Source organism: Ambystoma mexicanum, chromosome 4p, assembly GCF_040938575.1.
Source record: "Ambystoma mexicanum isolate Mex_15411 chromosome 4p, UKY_AmexF1_1, whole genome shotgun sequence".
Classification (NCBI taxonomy): domain Eukaryota; kingdom Metazoa; phylum Chordata; class Amphibia; order Caudata; family Ambystomatidae; genus Ambystoma; species Ambystoma mexicanum.
The window spans coordinates 189,558,243-189,579,632 of record NC_090927.1 but is presented as its reverse complement, the minus strand read 5'-3'; positions in this window follow the sequence as shown (position 1 = coordinate 189,579,632).

Genomic DNA, 21,390 nt, shown 5'->3' with positions numbered 1-21,390 from the left:
CTCTTTTCGGGCTTGGCAGCAGAGAAAGGTTCTCCCACCCGCCGACACTTAAAGGTGTTAGAGGGCAAGAACAGATTAGGATAGGGTATGATACGAAGTAGGTTGTTACTAACTGAATTTTGTTTTCTTCAGTCATAGATTGACGGATTTACACGGCGATCCTAGCTGAGGAGGAACAATGCGGTGCTGGCTGCCATGATGACTACCTTCTGGCCATGGAGCCAGGGGTGGTGCGACGGACCCTCTCATCCATAAGGACAGTTGGACTCCTCAATAACTGCTGAGGGCCCTGGGCTTCGCGCAATATAGGATATGGGAGTGAACAGATCAGCCCCAGTAGTAACAAGAACCAGAGAGGGACGTTTTAACCTAGAAGGAACTTTCCCGGAAGTGACATGAAACCTCACCCGGATGTAAATGCCCGGGAAGGAAATGCCCCAGAAGTAAATAAGATCAGAAGTGGCACATACCACTGGATGGTGATGCCTGGGAATGGCAGGTGGCTACCCAGAAGCAATGGTTGTGTGCGTGGTTTATGTGGAACCAGAAAGTGCTGGAATAACTTCTACTTGAAGCTAATTTATTTTGTTCTCATTGAAAGGAGCCTGTGTAGGGGCTAGTTACGCTATGCTAACGGGAGCCAGTTTGTGAGACTAGTTGGCTCGGCACATTCTGCACAAGGATAGGGCATACAGCAGTCTAGGTTACAAAGCGTGGAGATCTTCAGGGGTATTTTGGTGTTGCTTCATCTAAAGCAAGGTGCTATATATATTATGCTGCACATTTCCCCTATAAAGTGGGGGTGCTTCGAATTTCTCAATTGAAAAGTAGGAATATTTTGGCGTTCTCTGCAGAAAGGCCAGAATATGTTGTCAGTCTAGCACATAAGGCAGAGCAGTTGTGGTCTAAGGCCAATAAGTGATAAGGGAAGCTTCAACCAGTTGAGGAGGGCAAGCTCTCTGAAAGGATTCGCCATTTGGAAATATCTTGGACAACACAGGACTCTGGCCCTTTTACAAACCTCTGAGGGGGACTGACTTGCGCAACCATATTTATTCAGCCACTGCTATGGACACCTTGTGGAGTTGAAGCAGTGACAGCCTTAAAAAGCGGAGCCATCAATGGCAATCGGAGAACTAAAGCCTTCAAAGATCTGCGCCACACCTGTTATAAAAGTATGGCGCGGCACAGTTTGAGCCAGATATCTTCCGATTGCTGTAGCGGATGTGGTAGTCCAACAGAGAACTTCATACACATCGTTTGTGAATGTCGGGGTATGATTAGGACGGATTACACACAACTATAGGTGTGATTGTTGATTATCAGTTCTATTTTAGTCCTTAAGTGCTTTGCAATAGAGAGAATCAAGCTTCTTTTTTCAATGTACACTGTTTTGATGGCAGGTAAAGTCACGCTGCTCAATTATCAATTTTGTCATGCTTATGCATGCCATTAAATAAAATTGCATATTCCATATAAATAATAGTAACTCAATTATCTTTGACTTGATATTCAATTTCTTCAGATTATATGTCACAATTCATAAATACAATATTATTTCATTCTTTTTGTCGAGAGAAGTAGCCAACACATGTTTCACACCTTTGACACTTCCCCAGGGCAACTAATAAATGGAAGCTTTTCATGATTTAATGCATTGCTCTTACACTGATCAAGTGTAATAATACACTCATATGAATAAGCATAACACTCCTAATTATATAAATAAGAAAGATAGGCCCACAAATCGATAGATAAATGATGGATAGATAGCCAGATAGACCGAGAGGGAGAGAGATGCCCACCCGAATTTACATAGGCTCAAATATAGATAGTCCCAAAGAGATAGATGGGCAGGCCCAAATATAGATAGAATGATAGAGATGCCCAAACATACACAGATAGAAAGATATAGAGATAGCCTCAAGGATAAGGAGTCCAAAAGATATATAAATGTCTTTTGTCATGTGCCATAGATAGGTGTAGATAGTTAGATATATGATAGATATATATATAAATACATAGATAGATGGACAGATAAGCAGAATTGTATGATATTACGAAAAAGCAGAAACACATGAATAAACTTAACACTCATAATTTGCAATACTACGAACAAGCAGAAGCTTATGAAGAAGTGAAGCCATTATAATTGTGGATGTTGCGAACAAGCAGAAGCATAAGAATAAGACACATAGGTCCAAACAAAGATATGTGCATAGATAGCTGGATAGATGAATCGTCCCACAATAGCTAGGTCCAAACAGAAAAATTAGGTAGATAGGTCACAAGTTAGATAGGCTCAAAGGTAGATAGTCCAAAATAGATGTATTTATATTTATGTATTTATATACAGGGGGAACAATGCTCTTTTGATCACAAAAGAACGTACAATAGACAAGAACTCCGATTTGACAGAAAGCAGTGAGCTTCTTACAATGGGGTGAGTTTGAGGGACATTCTGACCAGGTTGTGGAGGGGAGTTAAAAGAACAGTCACTGGGAACAATACATAAGTGTTCATACATAGATTGAGGACAAACAACATTAGATATAGTGCAGGTAGGTGCTATAGCCAGCTGTGCTCTGGATGTGACCATGATGGATAAAATGCTAGAGTGGAGGCAGAGAAAGTGAGGGACTGAGGCAGGTTAGAGGTGATGGAAAAATGTTAGTTAGAAGGCGGGTGTGAGGTATATTAAGAGGGTAACTCAGAGGCGAGGAGAAATGCTTTTATTTTGGTTTTGAACAAATCCATGTGGACTGTTTCTCGGATGTCCAAGTGAAGAGGATTCCATGCAAGTGAAGCAAGAAGAGATAAAGAGCGGAAGCGAGAGGACGCACAGGGAGTGCGAGGAGCCACATGTGTAGTCGAGGAGGCAGAGCATAGATTACCAGAAGGCTTGTAAATTTGAATAGGTGAGGATAGATACAGTGGTGCCTTACAGTGAATATATTTGTGAACCAGGAGAAGAAATTTGAATCTGGCCCTGTTTTGCACCGTCAGCCATCCAGCCTGGTGACAGTACAATGATGTAGGTCTGAACTGAGGGAATTCAAAGAGAGCCCCAGTAGTGAAGTTATTGTTCTTGTCAAGAGGAGAGAAAGCATATTTGGGGAGACCAAAGAAGATGTTGGCACAGTAGTCCAGTTTAGAGAAGACACAAGTTGTTAAGAGATGCTTGGTGGTGTTGCAAGAAAGGAGGTGCCTGATTTTCCTAATTGTTATGAGGTTGAGGCAAGCCACCGTTGCAGTGTTGTATATGAAAGTAGAGAAGGTGTGAGAAGGGTCATAAATGATGCTGAGGTTTCTAGCGGAAGAAGAGTAGGGGAGATTGTCAGGTAGGAACTTGATAGGCAGAGAAAGAGATGAGAGAGAGCATTTGGCAGGGAAGAAGAGCACCTCTGTTTTGATAGAGTTTAACATCAGAGAGTGCAAGGCCAATCAGTATTTAATGGTAGAGAGACAGTTGGAGTTTTTGATAGAAAGATCAGAGGAGAGTTCAGGAAAAGAGAAGAAGATGTGGGTGTCATCCGCAAAAAGTTGGTATGAGAACCCAAAGGAGAAGATTAGTACCCCAAGAGCAGAGGTGTAGAGTGTACAGAGGAGTGGACCCAAGACGGAGCCTTGTGGATCACCAATAAACACCAATAGTTAGATAAGTGAGTTAAGAGGTGTTGTTGCTCCAGGAGACAGAGAATAGATGAGGTGCCAGATAGGATTAAATCCAGGCAAGGGCTTGCTCGCTAATCCCAAGAAGAAAGAGAGTTTTAAAGAGATCAGAGTGAGGAACAGTGTCAAAGGCAGTCGACAGTTCAAGGGGAATTAGGATACAGGATAGGTTGGAGTGCTTAGCAGAGGCAATTAAGTTGGACACATTGATGAGAGCAGTTTCGTTAGAGTGGCAGGAGCATAAACCAGCTTTTAGGGGGTCTCAAAGGTTGTGCACATCTAAGAAATTGGTAAAACGGTTGAACACAACCCTTTCAAGCACTTTAGAGTAGTGCGGAAGCAGTGACATGGTGTGAAGGCTAGCCTGTAAGTTTGGGTCAGCCCCTTGCTTTGGGAAAATAGAAGGAAAGCAAGCAGAGTCGAAGGACAGGTTAAAGTTCAGTGAGGTTAAAGTCCACCTGAGGGGCAATAGGCTTCACTATCTGAGGCACAAGAGGGTCTGTTGGGGCACAAGAGAGATTAGCCTTCATCAGCAGAGATAGGACTTCTTCAGTATATGTATGAATAAAGTGAAGTTTGGAAATGTTTGCAGCAAAGTATTCAGGTAGGTCATTAGTTGTGAGAGTGGAATTGGTAGTTGTAGATTTAGGAGGAGTGAGGCATGTGTTTAGAGTGCAGGTGGTAGGAGTGAGAGCCAGTGAGGGTAAGGCAGAGTTCCCTTTTCGCTCTATCAAGAGAGGATTTGAAAGAGTTCAGGACAGAGAGGTAGAATTGCAGGTCCTCATGCGAGTAGATACACCTCCATTTGCGCAGCAAACGATGCACAACTGTGTGGAGAGAGCGTATGAATGGGGTGACCCATGGCTGAGGATGCTGAGACTTAGGGGTGGAAGTAAACAGTGGGAAGTGAGAGGAGAATGAGTCCTATAGCTGGAGCTGGAAGCTGGAGAAGGCAGTGTTGGTGGAAGAGGAATCCGTTGCGAAGGAGGAGAGTGAGACCTGTAGGTTAGAGAGAATAGGGAGGAATACAGAAGATTTAAATTGCCTTTTACTAGTAGCTGTGAGGCAAGTGGTGAGGAGAAGTCAGGGGGTGGAAAGGAGATGGTGGTGGAAACAGCTGAGTGATCAGATAGGGATAGCATGAATGAAGTATTAGTGGCTTAGAAAATGGTGGAGATAAAAAAGAGATCCAAAGAGTTACCCCCTGTGTGGGTATGTAGGTTATGGACAGAGTGGAGAGTGTGGTCACTTAGAAAACACAGAAGTTCGGATTTCTGAGAAGTGGTTGGAGAATTAGGTGATATTTAGTAGAAAAAGAATCATAAAGTTGCCCAAGATCATCAAAGAATGGTCCAGTGGGACCAGGAGAGCGATAAATGTAGATGATGTGAACCGAATGAGATGGAGTAATAGTAGAGATGGTGACGACATGGCATTGTAGATTGTGAGGCATTGAGGGGGGAAGAGAGTAGGTGTCTGACACCTCCACCTCTGCCAGTCAGTTGAGGAGAGTGAATGAAGGATAGTTTGGAGTTGTGTCTGTCCGCCTCAGTGTCATATGGAGAAATCCAGGTTTCAGTGATAGCAAGAAGGTGTAAGTGAAGAGAGCTGGAGTGAAAGTATTCACTTATAAAGGAGGGTGTGTTGCATACAAACTGAGCATTTCAGACTGCAAAGTTCAGTTGATGCAGTAAGGAAGAGTAGAGAAGTTGAGGCTGAGAGGAAGAGAGACAGCGTGGATAGGTGTTAGAGGAGGTATAGTTAGCTTGACAGCTTTGTTTGTTGGAAGTAGATGAAAGGGAGATGGAGTAGTGGGAGTTTCAAGATCTGAGTTTTATAATTGGGATAGGGAAGGAAGAAGTTGTAGCGTGATCGGAGAAAGTGTAGGGAGAGGTCAGTAGCAGTAGGCGCAGGAGTGAATGATTATAGGTGAGTAGCACAGCGTACAGAGACCGCACATCTAGATAGATAGATAGATAGATAGATAGATAGATAGATAGATAGATAGATAGATAGATAGGCAGATAGGCAGACAGGCCCAAACAGATACACAGATCAGATATGAAGATCGGATAGATAGATAGTGTCAATGATAGATAGTCTCGAGGATAGATAGCCCTAAAAATAGACAGACATACACGCAGACGCATCTGAATAAGCAAAACAAAGTGCAATATTATGAACAAGCAGAAGCATACGAAGAAACAAACAACTAATCATTTGTAATATTATGAACAAGCAGACACCTCTAAAGCAGCAAAACACTCATCTACAATATTACAAACATGCAAAATCATATAAAGAAGAAAAGCACTGATAATTAAGCAATAAGCCCCTATCAGGGGGGGGCATTACCGCTTCAGGTAATGCCCCCATGCTCGGGGCTTATTGCTATGAGTACTCTGGTACGTAAAACCAGAGTACTAATAGTATTTTTTTCAGTTGCGAGATGCTGTCTGCATTTCGCATCTGAAAAAAATTGCTGCCACGGAACAGGGAGAAGGTACTTCATGTAGTCCCTTCTCCCTTTCCATGGCAGCAATTGAAAAATGAAAGAAAAAATCAAAGCATAGAACATGGCCGCCATGGAAAGGAGATAAGGGATTTCAAGTAGTCCCTTCTCCCTCCATGGCAGCCACTCACGGAAGGAACCCTGGGGCCGTGGCAGTGAGCGGAGCCTTGTCGGGCAGGTAAGGACCTGGCGAGGGCCAATCAGATTATTTGAAACAATCTGACTGTCCTTCACCTGGTACTAATTTTAAATATTACTAACGAACAGAAACATATGAAGAATGAGAGAATTGGTACATTTTGAATGTTTCCAACAAGCAGAAGCATATGAATAAGACATATAGTTAGGCTCAAGCATAGATAGATACATACAAACATACTTGCCATGTGCCATGTTTAGAAGAGAGAAAGGCCCAAACACAGATAAACAGATATAGACAGAAACCCTGATGATAGATAAATAGATATGCAGAGCCAAATATGTTTAGGCCCGAAGATGGATATCTAAAGCCCTTATTGTCGACACAGCCTCCCCCGCCCCCCTTGTCCCACTACACTCATCCTCGTCACAGTCCGTCATTACCCCGGCAACTCTTATCCTGGTCAAATTCCCCCATTACCCCTGCAACTCTCATTCTGGTCCAAGTACCTCCTCCCCCCGCCCCCCGCAAACCTCATCCTTGTCAAGATCCATCATTAGGCCTGAATCCCTCATCATTCTTGTCACAGTCCCTCAGTACCACTGACTTTCACTTCCTCATCATAGTCCCTCATTATGCATCCATCTCTACTCTTCACCAGAGTCCCTCATTACCCCAGAACCCCCATCATGGTCACAATTCCTCATTAACCACCCAACCTTTAACATTATCATAGTCCCTCACTAACACCACATCCCTCAACCTCTTCATAGTCACTCATTCCCCTTGCCCAAGCATCCGTCTTCCATGTCTTAGACCCTCTTGAACCTCTGCATCCCTCGTCCTTATCACAGCCCTCATTACGTTTAGCCTGGCATCCCTCATACTCGTATTACCCTGTCATTCCTCGTCCTTGTCACTGTCTCTCATTAGCCCTGGCATCCCTAATCCTTGTTAGTCCCTCATTACCCTTACCCAATATCCCTCATCCTTGTCACAGTCCCTCATTACCCCTGACATCCCTAGTCCTCATCACAGTCCCTCATTAACCTGGCTTCCCTTATCCTTGTCGATGGCACTCATTCCCCTTACCCCTGCATCCTCCTCTTTGTCACACACCCTTATTAGTCTTACCAGGTATAACTAATTCTTGTCATCGTCCCTCATTACCATTACCTCAGCATCCTTCATCCACTTCACGGTCTCTCTTTACACTTACCCCAGCATCCCTCATCCTCGTCACAGTCCCTCATTAATCTGGCATTGCTCATCTTCATACAGTACTTCACTACCTTTTCATCCCTCATCCCTGTCACAGCCCTACGCTACAACTGCACCCTGTCACAGGTCCCCATTGCACTTACCCCACCATCCCTCGTTCTCATCATAGTCCCTCATTACCCTTACCCTGGCATCCCTCAACCTTGTGACAGTCCCTCATCATCCTTACCCTGTCATCTATCATCTTCATCACAGGCCCTTACAATTACTCTGGCATCCCTCATCCATGTCACATTCACTCATTACCTGCACCATGGCATCTCTCATCCTTATCACAGACCCTCATTAATCCCACCATCCCTCATCTGAGTCCCTCATTATCCTCACCCTGGCTCCCTTAACCTCCTCGCAGCCCCTCATTACTATTACCTCGAAATTACTCAGACTCTTCACAGTCTCTCATTACACTTACCATAGCATTCCTCATACTTGTCATTGGCCTTCATTTCTCTTACACAGCATCTCTCATCCTCATCACAGTCCTTATTTATCACTAACCTCCCTCAATCTCCTCACAGTCCCTCATTACCCTTACCTCAGCATGCTTCAGCCACTTGACAATCTCTCATTACCATTCACCCGGCATACCTCATCCAGGTAATAGTCTATCATTACCCCTGCACTCCTCATAGTCCCTCATTATCCCTGCATCCCCCATCCTTATCACAGACCCTAATTTCTATTGCATCATTCATCTCTGTCAGTCCCTCCTTGCCGCTGCATCTTGCACAATCACTCATAAGCCTAAGCGTGGTATACCCCATCCTCATCGCAGTTCGTCATTAATCACAAAATCCCCATCCACAACACTGTGTCCAAATACCACTGCATACCTCTTCCTTGTTGCAGTCCCTCATTACTACTGCCCCGGAATTCCTCATCCTCATCACAATCCTGCATTACCCATACCCTGGCATACTTCAACCCGATCATTTCCCATCCTTATCCTTACCCCAGCATCCCTCATCCTCATCACAGTCCATCATTACCTCCTGCATCCTTATCCGTATCAAAGTACCTCATTCCACCGACAAACGTAATCCTCTTCACAGTGCTGTAGTCCTTCATTATCCCTCTTTAGCTCATTAGCCCTGCATCTGTCATCCTCATCACAATCCCTCATTACCCCCACAATCTTCATCCTCCCCTGCAGTCCCTCATCACCCTCACAATCCTAATCCTTGTCACATCTTTTGTTACCACCGTATTCGTGACCCATTCCCTCATTACCCCCAGAAACCTTCATCCTTGTACAGTCCATCAGTAACACTGCATCTCTATTTTTGTCAGTCCCTTATTACTGCTGCAACCTCCTCATCAAAGTCCCACAGGGCCCCTTCATCGCAGTTCTTCATTACCCACACATCCCTCATCACAGTCCCTCATTTTCCTTACCCTGAAAGCCCTCACCCTTGTCACAATCCCTCGTTACCCTCACCCCGGCAACCCTCATATTCATAAGTGTCCTTTCTCCCTTTCCATGACGGACATTTGCAAGGCTGCGTGGACGCGCCGGGAACCGTAGTGAGTGACCAGTCAGCGCAAGGTAAGAGAGGCAGGTATGGGTGGGGGGAAAATATGTGGAAAAGGGCGGTAGAGGGGTGGAGGGGAAGGGGACACGGGGCAGCACGGCAGCACTTAACTCAGCACCCAGTGGGGGAAGATGGCGGCCTCCCTCTATGAGGAAGCTCAGATGGTGGGATTATCATGTTGTAATGTCCCCGTTTTGAGCCTCCTCATACATGGCGCGCCCCCCTCCCCCTTCGCCGGGTACTAATGTGCAATTTTATGAACAAGCAAAGGAACGTGAATAAACATAACACTCAGACTCACGCGAAGAAGCAGAACACCTTCAATGTGTACTATTACGAAAATAATGTTTCTATTATTTTAAAAAAACTGGTCATCTGCAGATTCTAACAAGTTATTTGTTTCTTATATCACGCTTCTGCCCATAGTCCATGAAACCGTATTCTTGCAGTTTGTGCTGAAAAGCTGCCTACAGGTTGATTTGAGCTTTTCTTTCTGCTAATCCATTTCTAAGGATCCTTTTTTAAACTGTACCCCTTTATTAAGAACCCTTGGGCTCCTCAATGAGCCAAAATATACCTGTTTCCCCAAACACAACCCCGCCTCGCCATCTCGCCTGCTTCCACTTGTCCATCCTGTCCTGAAAACTCTCATGAAATCCACACAGATGGCATAGGTATGGCCAGAATGTCTTCTCAGAGTTTAGTGTTTACTTTGCAGTAATCATCGTTTTTTACTTGTGTATAGTTTCATCATGGTGGCTGTGTCGGATTTTGGCTTCCAGGTGCATTTGTGCCCATTCCACTGCAGAATACCTAAACATTCAGTGCTGTGCCTGGCACAATGCTCAGTACCGGACTGCTCAGAACAAACATACGTGAAATGGTATAATTTCCAGCCAAGCTTAAGGCCGGTCTGGGAGTTCAGCGCGGTTACCCCTTAAGAGAGCCCTGGTGCTCTGCGAGTGGGCAGTGTCTCGCCTTCCCAATCCTTTCTAAAGGGGAAGGAAGAAGGCCTCTATCCTCCGCACAGTTGGCGTGCAAGTTCATACGTTCAACACACTCTGACTTTCAACCTTACTGATAAGGGGTGTACTGGCTACGTCTACAACCTAAAACAGTCTGATTCCCAGAAAAATATTGGAAACATTGGCTACAAAAGTGGCTGCTCCCTACTTGCACCCACACAGCTCCTGGATATGTTGGGATCAGTGGCCAGCAGAGCAGGGCCATAGGAAGGAGAGCTCTAATATTATTAATGCCCGATCTGAAGAGGAGCTTTTACTTGCAAATGCATCTTTAATTACTAGGCGCCAATAAGTATATATTACAAAAAGGATAGCTTGGAAACAGGAATGACTTTCTGTTTCCTAAAAGAAATCATGTAAATGTGAATTTCAAATGCACCCATCAGGGGTGTTGCTAGGTCTGGAAAAGATCCGGGGCTACACTAATGTCGGGATTGTCGGGACTGGGGGCTAGCTAGCCCTTTGATTGTAGCCCCTCAGATTCTATCCGGGGCTACAACCAAAAGACCCGGGGCCTGCTATAGCCCCCTAAGCCCCCCCCCCTAGCAACGCCACCCACTTCAAAAACTTCCCTGGAACCCTCTTCACATCCACACATGTTCCACGCGCACGCACCACCCATCACAAGCCCGCCATACTCCATTACACATGCGACCCTGCCCTCCATCACACATGAAAGTACCCCACCCTATTACCTTGCACTGCACATAAAGCACCACATCTTATCACACATCAAAACACATACGCAGCAGGCACTACCTCACACGTGAAAACACCATCAAATCACAGAAGAAAACACCAAAACATGTCACTCTTCGGCACACACAAACAAATACATCTCAACCCTCCATCGTACAGAAAAACATTAATAAAAAATAATTATTATTTGGCATTTATATAGCGCTACGAACCCTCATGCATCTGAGCGCTGCTTATTATTACCCACGGTGTGTGGTGCTCATTTATCGACCTCGGAAGGATGAAAGGCTGAGTTTGGCCCCGCCGGGATACGAACCTGCGTTAACCGGCTCTGCACAGATGTCAAAGCGAGCGCTCTACTCCTGTGCCACTTGACCGCAGGGAAGGAGGTGGCACTGTGTTCATTGCACCACAAATAAACCACACCATCCACCCTGCACCCGACGCACTATACTTTAATAACCACATTTATGAAATCAGTGAAGACACAGTGTCCCCTCCTTCCTGGTGGTTTTCTGCTGATGCACTTGCAACGAGCGCCAAGAAGCAAGTAAGTTATGCAGTGAGTGCAGTGGCATACCGAGCAGGCGGTAAGGGGGGCAGCTTGCCCCCCCAGTGGCTCTTTTAGTGCCAGTCGGGACATTTGGCAGTGGGACACCTCTCCTATTCGGGTGCCGGAAAGGGCTGGGCGAGCCTGGCGGGGCTCCAGCAGGCCCGGGCCCCACCTAGGGCCCTGGCTCTGGCCTGACCCCACTCTCGGCCCACACTCTCGGCCCAGTGCCTGCCTAAAGCAGGGGTCGGCCACAAGCCCCACCGGGTCTGCTTTTATTCCGGCCCGACTGCCAGTACCATGAGGGTCAGGGTGCGATATCGAGCAGAGCAGCGGCGGCTCAAGGTGCGGTCGCACAAGGGCCCCCCTCCAGCTGAGTGTCATGTAATTAGGCCAAATCAAAAGAACTGAGCCCCATGTTCTGTATTTGTGGTGGGTGTGCACAAATCTTGCACAAGGCACAATGGCAGACCTGGGGCTAGCACTGGCGCCGAGTCACGGATTAGGTGAGAGGGGGTGCATAATGGAAAATCGTGCGTTAGTACATGTGTGTGCATTGTGCCATTTACTTTAGAGATAGATGTGGCGATATCGCTATAAGGTGACAGCACTTTACCTCTTTCAGGTTTTTAATGCACTGTGATTGGTCTTCTTTGTGTTTGTTTTGGAGCACACCCACAACACATGGTATGGTGCTGTGTGGTGGCTGATTATTTCAGTAATATGTAAAACGCCTACAAAATGTGTTGGTCTGTGTGATCTGCGCCATGTCCCCATGTCAACCAATGGCAGAGTCATTAGTTTTCCAAATACGCGAAATGAACACTAAAGTTGGAAAAGAGGAAAAAACTGCCCGCAGGTGGATCGTCCATATTAGTTCGGAGGGCAGGAAGGCTGTCTTTGGAACCCATGGCCCCTGTCAAAGACCCCACAGCCCCACTCCCGGAGAATAAAGTTATTGTGTAGGTGTGAGAAGCGAGAACGCTCTTTTCTTCACCCCCTTCTAGATGTGACGCCTGCTAATGGCACGCATAGCAACATCGCTGCTCTTCCCTTCCAATACCCGCACACTGTAAAGGGACTTGAAACACATATGTTTCTACATCTACTTCTTTCGAGCACTGTTTTAAAAGCAGGCGTCTAGTGTTGCTCAGCTCCTTTATTTATTTTATTTATTGGGGATGTATAAAGCGCTGATACAACAAATGGTGTTTCCAGGTGCCACAAGAAAAAAAAAAAAAAGGGGTAGGGGAGACAGGGAAGAAAAGAAAGATAACGGTCCTACTAGGCCTGGTGTCATTCGGATCGTGCAAGTGCAGTATCAAGAAGTGCAGGGGAGAGGGGAGTGGGGAGCGGGAGAGTGCCGGTCAGGGCGGATGGATAATTCTAGGGTGGGAGGGAAGTGTGGGGCAGATTTGAGGCATAGACGTGCGGGGGGAGGAGGAGGGGAAGAAGAGGGTTCCTGAGGCTAGGCAGGTGCAATGGGGAGGGCAAGTGGGCAGGTGCCATGGGGTTCAGGGAGTGAGGCCCACATGCTAAGTGCGAGGACGTGGGTGGACCAGGCTCAGTAGGGATGCACACCAGTAGGGATGCAGGGGAAGAGGACCCGGAAGGGCATGTGCAGGTTGGTGGGGGGCGTCAGGGAGACCGAGGTGCTGCGGTAGACTGGTCGATGAAGGCCTGGTGCCCTGTAGCACCCAGAGGGGACCAGGCAGCTAGTCAATGTGGCAGAGGTGTGCATTGGCAGGAGAGGGGGAGAGGGAAGGAAGAAGAGAAAAGGAGGGTCCTGAGAAGCTTCCGGAACTTAAGGAGATCTGACTCAAGCCTGAGAGGGGCAGGGGGGCCATTGCAGAGGGAGGCTCCGGTCGAAGAGAGAGATCTTACCCCCCCACTCTCAGCTTGGAAAAACATCTGATCTGCAGATAATGCAGAGGGTCGTGAACTTCATCAACGCAGCCACCGGTAGCCAGTGGCGAAATTTTAGGGCTGGAGAGATGTGGTCCCTTGGCTTGATGCCAAGGAGGAGTCTTGAAGTCCTATTCTAGGTTTAGTTCAAGGGGCCAAAGGAGGATAAAGGCAGATTGAGGAAGAGGCTGTTGTAGTAGTCCAGTTTAGGGTGGACCAGAGCTCTCGAGACATTGAGTTTCTGGGGGAAGGTGAGGAAAGGGAGAATACCTCTGAGGAGGTGTAGCTGAAAGTGGGCCTTCTTGGCAAGGTCTGCGATGTGAGCAGAGAAGGAGAGAGAGGAGTCGAAGATGACGTTAAGTTTTTCAGCGTCGCAAGAGGGTAAGGGGACCCTTGGATTGGCCAAAGAGTAGGAGGGAAGGAGGGAGCAGGTTTCCCAATGAGAGGATCTCAGTCTTATAATCCTAGTCTTACAGTCCTAGCACAAGTCACTGCTTTCTATAAATAAGCACCTTATTTTTATTGCTAAAAAGGGAATGTGAGTGAATGCAGCGCTCCCGTGCGGGCGAGGTGCCTCATCTTTGTTTGCCCGTCCGCCCTCTCTGTACGCATCAACACCGTTCATATTCTGTGGGCTTTCTATTGAGAATATCACTTGGCTGTGATGATGCCAGGAGTGGATGTCTGGGAGGGCAGTTGAGGGTTCCCCACAACCTTCTCAGACCCTTGCATGCGTGAAGTACAGCCCTTACTCAGTCAGCCTGCAGCGGTTTCCTTCCGCTGTTAACGTAAAAAAAGCAATATGCATTTCTCTCTCATCTGAAGGGAGATGGTTTGGAGAATGCATTTTGTGCAGCCATTTCCCGGGCTTAACCTGTGGTGGGCTTCTAGAGCCAAGCCTGGCCCCCAGGCTCGGCCCTACCCATGAAATCTCTGGCTCCTCCCCCTCTAGTGCTGAACAGGAAAGGTCTCCTGCTGGCAGGACAATGAGGGTGCCGAGCACAGTGTTCCTTCTCAGCGGCCTCATTGTCCTGGCACAGAGCATTACAATGCGAGCCAGTAGAGATTGAGGCGAGGGAGGTGGAACTATTAGCAGGGACATTTGTCCCTTACGAAATGTGAATGCGGGTGATCAGCAGTGGGAAGTGTGCGTAATGCTGCATGCTTCATGAAATAATGACTATGGCTTAGGGGGATTAATCTACATGATGCTATTGTGATTGTGAATGCAGGAGGGGTAGAATAGAGCTAAAGGCATACTCTTATTTCTCAACATATTTCTATGGCGGCGTATATAGTGTATGGTTAGTTTATTATGAGAGGCGAGTTTATTATGTAATGTGGTTTGCTTCCAAGGCATTGCTATAAATAAAGTATTATTTAATCACATGAAATGCAGAGCAGAGCAAAACCTTAAGAAATATCTGTATCAACTAAACCTGTGAAGGTGTGTTGAGTTGCATAGATTGTCCACATCCAGGTTTCATCATTTAACCAAAGTGTGTGATCCTGGGCAAATCATTTAATCACACTGTCTTATCTGTAGCTCCGTAAGTGATTCACTTCATAGCTTATGTTAATTTATCATGCCATTATAATGACTATAAAGTTGCTCTATATATAATAATAGTGCACTTTAGTTATTTTGCACCACAACTTTATTTGCCACTTTGCTTAATTCTAGAGTCACTTCCATGGTGCCTCAAAGTATCAAAGACGGATGGATGATGCCCCTTGCAATGTCCTTCTGCTGGTGCAATCCATATGCAAATGTGGAGGTTTGCATGTATTTTGCCCCCACAGAGCCTGAACAGAGCTCTAATAGATGAGTTTCCTGCATCTGTAATGATCCTGCAGTTAATTTTTCTTATGTGTATGTGTTAAAATGGCATCCACCACTAATCTTGACAAAAAAGTTGATTTGGGAGTTGGAAGCGGGGTGCAAATGAGACTGTATGGAATCGCACACACTGCATTTGGGGTGATTTGGGGGGAAAAGTAGCAGGACTTTTTTTGTGTAGCTCTCTCCCCCAGCCCCCACTCTTGCAGTGCTGGATACTTCCCCGAGTGTGCTTGTGCTATACAACTAAACATAAAGGTACACGTTTTTCCATGCCCTGTTGTTGAAAAGAGGGTTTGGCTAACGGTGCATACTTGGGTCATGCGCATTACTATACACTAACACCCTTGTCTGGGCTCGGCCTAATCGAATCGATCACTGTTGGCATTTACTGGCTGGCGGCCATGTTGGAGTGGGAGGCGTGGGGAAATGCGTACAGCTCCGTTCAGCTGCGCTTTGCGGGCTTGTTACCGAAGCGTTTGTTTATCATCACTTAATGGATAGAAATGGCCGCACAACAGGTGTGGGGAGCCTCGATGAATGAGAGCTTTTAGCGAATGTCCTTTTTCGTTTTCCTTTCTGTTGGCTCTCATGAGCACTGTTCGTCATGGCTGCGATTTTCCAATGTGGGTTCATTTGAGGTCAGGGTTTCAAGGACAAAACATCTCTGGAATGCGCCCTACGTTAAGAACATAAAGAATGAAAGAGGCATTTGCAAACCATGATGTTGTTAAACATGCCTGATGCGCCTGAAACATAATGGAGATGGGCAAGTGCAGTTGTATTGCAGAGAACAAGCTGTGTGAAGCAATGGACTGTGCTTATGCGGTGGGGCGAGATGAGGACAACCCTGATTAACCAACTAATAGGTAAAATGCCCTTTTCCATGCGCCCTTTTCTACCCTGCCTAGGCGAGGATGCCCAGGTGCAAGTGTAGTGCAAACTTGGTGTGGTAAGTTTGACATAGGCAGTGATTTAAATGAGCCGGTCCTATACCCTCAGTACCTGCACTTCTGATTTTTGAGCATTTGAGTACCTGCACTTCTCAACGCCTGAAAGAGAGTACCTGCAACTATCCTGCAAGGTGAAAATGAAAGCTTTAATTTCACTTTATCGCAACTTAAAAGAATAAGATTCTGCAGCCTTTGCTGGGAAAAGCAGTGCCTACTCCTTCCTCCTCTCTCCAGCACCCGCAGTGCCCACAATGGCCCTCATTACGAGTTTGGAGGCAGCCATGGAGCTGTTAGCTCCATGGCTGCCTCCAAACCGGGCTCCTTTACCGGTTTCCTGTGATGAGGAATAACCGGGTCATTCCGACTTAGGAGGACCCGGTAATTCCTTGTTGCAGGAACCATTCCCAATTCCCATTTGAGCCCTCATAGGGCTCAATGGGAATGGGGATGGAGGTAACAACGGGCACATTACAAGTGTCCCGTTGTTACCTCCCTCTTCCCCTCGTGGGGCCCGGAAAGGAAGCCTGGTTTTACCAGGTGTCCGATCCGGGTCCCGCAAAGGGAAGTTCGTAATCGGCACTCCCATAATGAAGGGGGCCGGTCCCCCTTCATTTCGGGAGCGCCAGGGTCGTAATGAGGCCCAATGTCTCCTTCAGGGCCCACCCTGCAGAACAAAAGGAGAGACAAACATGCAGCTACTGTGCTCCCAGCAAACATGCAGCTACTGTGCTCCCAGCACACCAGGCGCGGAACCCTGTTTTGCTGAGTGGGCTTCACCTGTTACCAATGGTGCTCTTTGACAGAGCAGGGATTGATTTGCAAAGCCTGGGAAATTACTTTTTTTAAAGATGTTCTTTGTTATCAGCAGTGCCTATTCTTATATGGAAATGTTTAAGTAATTGGAGTTGTGATGGAACGTTTTTCTTATTAAGCAATGAAAGCGAGCAATAATAAAACTCCCCTTCTAAAGCTTAGTTTACAACTATGATATCTGCTAGCTTGATACGCAAAACATTTTTAATGGATATTCAAACTTCCTTAACAGCATGCATAACAAACTGGAAGTTTGTGTGTAAGAATCTAAGATACAATGCTTTACCAAAGAGTGTGCTCCTTGGCACATAATTTAATCTCACTACGCATTGCCTCCAAACAAACTGGGTGTGCCTAAAAAGGACAACAAAACGGTGCTTGTCAGGATACCTTACAAAACGAAAAAACGTCCTCTCTCCAAACCTGGTCTTACCTAGAATCTGTGCCTACCACTAATACAGAACTCTAACAAGAAATAGCATGGTCAAAAACTTCCCCTCACTTCAGGTAATGGTGGCTGGTATCTTGACCCCCCGACCCAAAGATATCTCGGTTCTCCATCTGGCCACGTGCCTGGATATACAGGTCCAAGTGTCTGAGTGTTTTCCTCTTTTCTCGGTTGGTGCTTGCTCCACACTTCCACCCAAATGGTCTTACTCCCTTTTCTAGGCAATCCACCTGGCTAGGCGATTCCTGTTTCAGGATTGTCCAAAGTCACTGTGTCTTCTCCGTGTCAGGGATAACAAGCTCTATCGGATCGGGGTTGCCTGTGTTTTCTTAAAGTAAACTGTCTTTCACACTTTCTTGGGGTAGCTCGAAGTTCAGCCCACCATGGGCTTTTTGGCTTCTCAGCACCTCTGGGGTTATCAGCTTTCTCACCCCTTCATGGCGTTTCTTGGGTAGGGCTGTCCGGCCTCTCGCCCCTTATGAGTTTCTCAGCTTTCTCACCACTTTGTGGGGCTTCTCAGATCACAGCCTGAACTGGGCTCTTTGGCTTCTCGGCCCTTCTGACATTATTAGCTTTCTCTCCCCTTCGTGGGGCTCCTCGTTTCCTAGCCCGACTTGGGCTCTTTGGCTTCTCAGCCCTTCTTGGCTGATTGGCTTTCTCACCCATTTGTGGGGTATCTCCCAGCTTTTTGGCCTTACTCCTGCTTCCCGATACGTGCTGCATACCTGTTTCTTGGCAGCAAGGCTTATTGGGGGAGGTGGTCTCTCGGGTCAATCGGGAACCGCAACTCCTACTTCTTTACGGTCCTCTCTGTTGGGTCTCTGGCGCCAGTTCCTTCTGTCGGTGCTCAGCAGGACTACGGCATTGGTTATGGAAGATGCTGGTCGACTGCTTCTGGGTTGGGTGGCACGTCTCATTTCTTCTCGGTGACTCCGAGCTTCTCAGGCTCCCCACCTTGCTGGAGGTTGCAGCGTTCCGTGGGCTTCTATGTTCCATGGCCCACCACGCTGTCGGCATGGCTCTGCCTTCAGGCTTCTCCTCCTGGAAGGGGGACGTTCCCTTGTCTGCGCTTCTACAGAGGCTTGTGCCTCTGGCCCTCGGGCGGGTCATTCCCCTTTGTGCCACTCTCATCAGACCTTTAAGTTCCTCCCATGAACATGATCGGATAGTCCATTGGTTCTGTGTTTCATGCAAAAGTGGTACCAATAACAGGTCAGAAACAACACCAACATCATTGACTGAATATTGCAATACTCAATTCCCATACAGCCAGCAAACAGTCGGGTTTTGGTACATGGGAAGGATAATAAAAAAAACCCTGCTGGTGGTTTCCTTGTCCCACAAGGGGGTGGTTTGGGGAGAAGGGCCAAATTCCCTGGATTCATCCCATTGGTCACCATGGAAAGGCAGCAGCCAATTCTGCATCCCCACGGGTACTGTGAGGGTGTCGGGGAGCTCCATGGATGGTCTGTTTCTGGGTGGCTGACATGTTGGTTGGGAAGCTGGCCCGGCAAGAGGGCAGGTGCTCAGTCTGCACTTGCCAGTAGGGTGCCCGTTGCAGTAGCTACAGGTACCACCCGGAGGTAGCATAACATGTACTATGACCCCAGATAGAACAGGGTTGTGTGATTACTTCCATCTACCGGCCGCACTCAACTCGGTCGCGAGCAGCAGGCCGCATAAAATCCGGTGCCCTCACAGTGACCCGTGTGGTAGGCGCAGAGAGAGTAGCTGTGTCATGTAGGCCCTCACATGCAGCTGTCCTCACGGATCTCCCCTGGTGAGCACATCCCATGGTATCATGATATGAAGCATGCCCTCTGGTTGGGGGCAGTGGGGGAGGTGGACCACCACATAATTTCTGCCGGTTCTGGGCAATTTATCTTGAAGATATTTGTACTAAGTTTAGAAATGGGTTTTGCACAGGCCTGTCAGTGCAATATAATATTTCAACTGTCGGTAAATGCAAATGTCAGTACAATTTTGCTTGTCAACTTGGGACAATTGCCCATCACTATTGCCCTTTATTTGACCCAGCCGTGGGCCTCATCTGAAGAGTCAAAAATGCAGCAAATTGTCAGTAAAAGATACAGGGGTTGGCAAAAAGGCAACAACCTCACTGGGTGTTTGTCTGCCAGTACACACACATAGCCTGGTCTTGTGAGACACTGCACCCTGGATTTGTCATATTCTGGTTCCTCCAAAGACCCCCATTGCCCTATTGACTATTTCTACTCCAGGCTAAATTAGAGAGTATAAAAAGATATTTTAAACATAAAAAAATAAATAGGCCAAGCAGCTCCATTCGTCCTAGAGCCTAATTCCAATGTTCTCTTGTTTAATATATAATAAATGACAACAGCCTCCCCTCCCGCAAGTTAATATCTGACCTTTGACATGAGCAGAGCGGTTGAGCAGAGGCTGCAATAGATTTTACAGTATAAGACCCAACATTATTTATTTTTATTTTTATTTTAGTTATTTGTTACACGCCCAGACCCTCGGGTATCACGGCGTGGTTACGTGGAGGCTTAAGCATTATTCATACATTATTACAAAAAACAAAAATTTTTAACAGATGACGACATAGTACATAGCAGATGATAGTAGGAACTATTTTTTTATTTTAGTTATTTGTTACACTCCCAGACCCTCGAGTCGCAGACTTTGGGACTCATATCAGTCCAATAATAACCGCCATAGACCGTTCAGTTCCTAAATTGTAACAAGGGTACTATGTGGTATTTGGATGGGAAAGGCATGAAAGTAGAGACCTATTGTATCCATAAGGCAACCCCTAAACCCATACAATTATTTACATCCTAACAATGTGTGTTACTTGACCATGAACTCATTACAAGTCTGGCAGTCTGGAAATAAGGGTGGCGGTCGCACCGTACCGACACCCTTTCAGGACCGCCACACTACAACTCTGCGGCGGGGTTCATTGTGCCCAACAGGTCTGACCTGCCGGGCCTATCGGAACCCATCCACTGAGGTTTCTCAGTAGCACCAGCACTGTTGCTAACGGTGCAGGTGCTTCAGTGTCCCTATTCCCATGGAGCCCTATGGGACCCAATGGGAATGTGGATTTACACATTCTGCCGCCTTATATCCCGGACCGCCGGGACTTGTAATGTCCCCGTGGCACCAGGATATCAGGCGGCGGAAACGGTGTTAGGGATATCAGGCGATAGAAACAGCGTTATGAGTCTGGCGGCCGGTAGCACCGGTGGGTTACCACCGGACTTGTAATGAGGCCCCATGTATTATTCTATAATAAATGGTATTTGTAATCAACTATTAGGCGACAATGATAAGTCATTGACTGAATAGAGTGTATCTTTCACTCCAAGAGGTTTATATTTTATATTACCAAGTTTAACAAGTTTAACATAGCAGGCATATAATTTACAGATCATAAAAACCTTATGATCAGCTAAAATATGACAGTTTAATTAGCAGATCATAGGATTATTGGTCATTCTGACATCTTCAGATTGTAGTTGAGAGACACTGGTTCAGTGAGTCACTGCTGTCCCCAGCCAAAGGCAAACTCACCAAACATTCCTTTTAGACTGCTCAACGCACCGCAGCTAATTACCATCCCTGCTGCAAGGCCCATCCATGCTTGGAACCCATACGGCTCCAAGGCCCATCCTTGGCCTGAGATCCAAATCGCCACTGCAAAGTTTATTCCTGGCCTGATGCCCTTTCACACTCCAAGGTCCACCCCCACCAGAGGGCTGTACCCTCGTAGAGTACCACCTCAACACCCCACCAGGGGCAGGTCTAGGTAGCTGTCTTAAAAGATGGTTCATGTACATTGTTAGAATGAAATTCATTCACATGGAATGCTGGCCACATTTCACTCCAGGAGGTATGGAGGCGGTTTAGCTTGCGGTCCTCCTCCTCAGGTCCTTTTCCTGTATCGGGTATGGCCACAAGGGCTGCATGCCCTCCACGTGGCTGCATACTGCATAGATGGGTCGTTGTGCCCAGCGGAGGTCAGTCAGGGGTG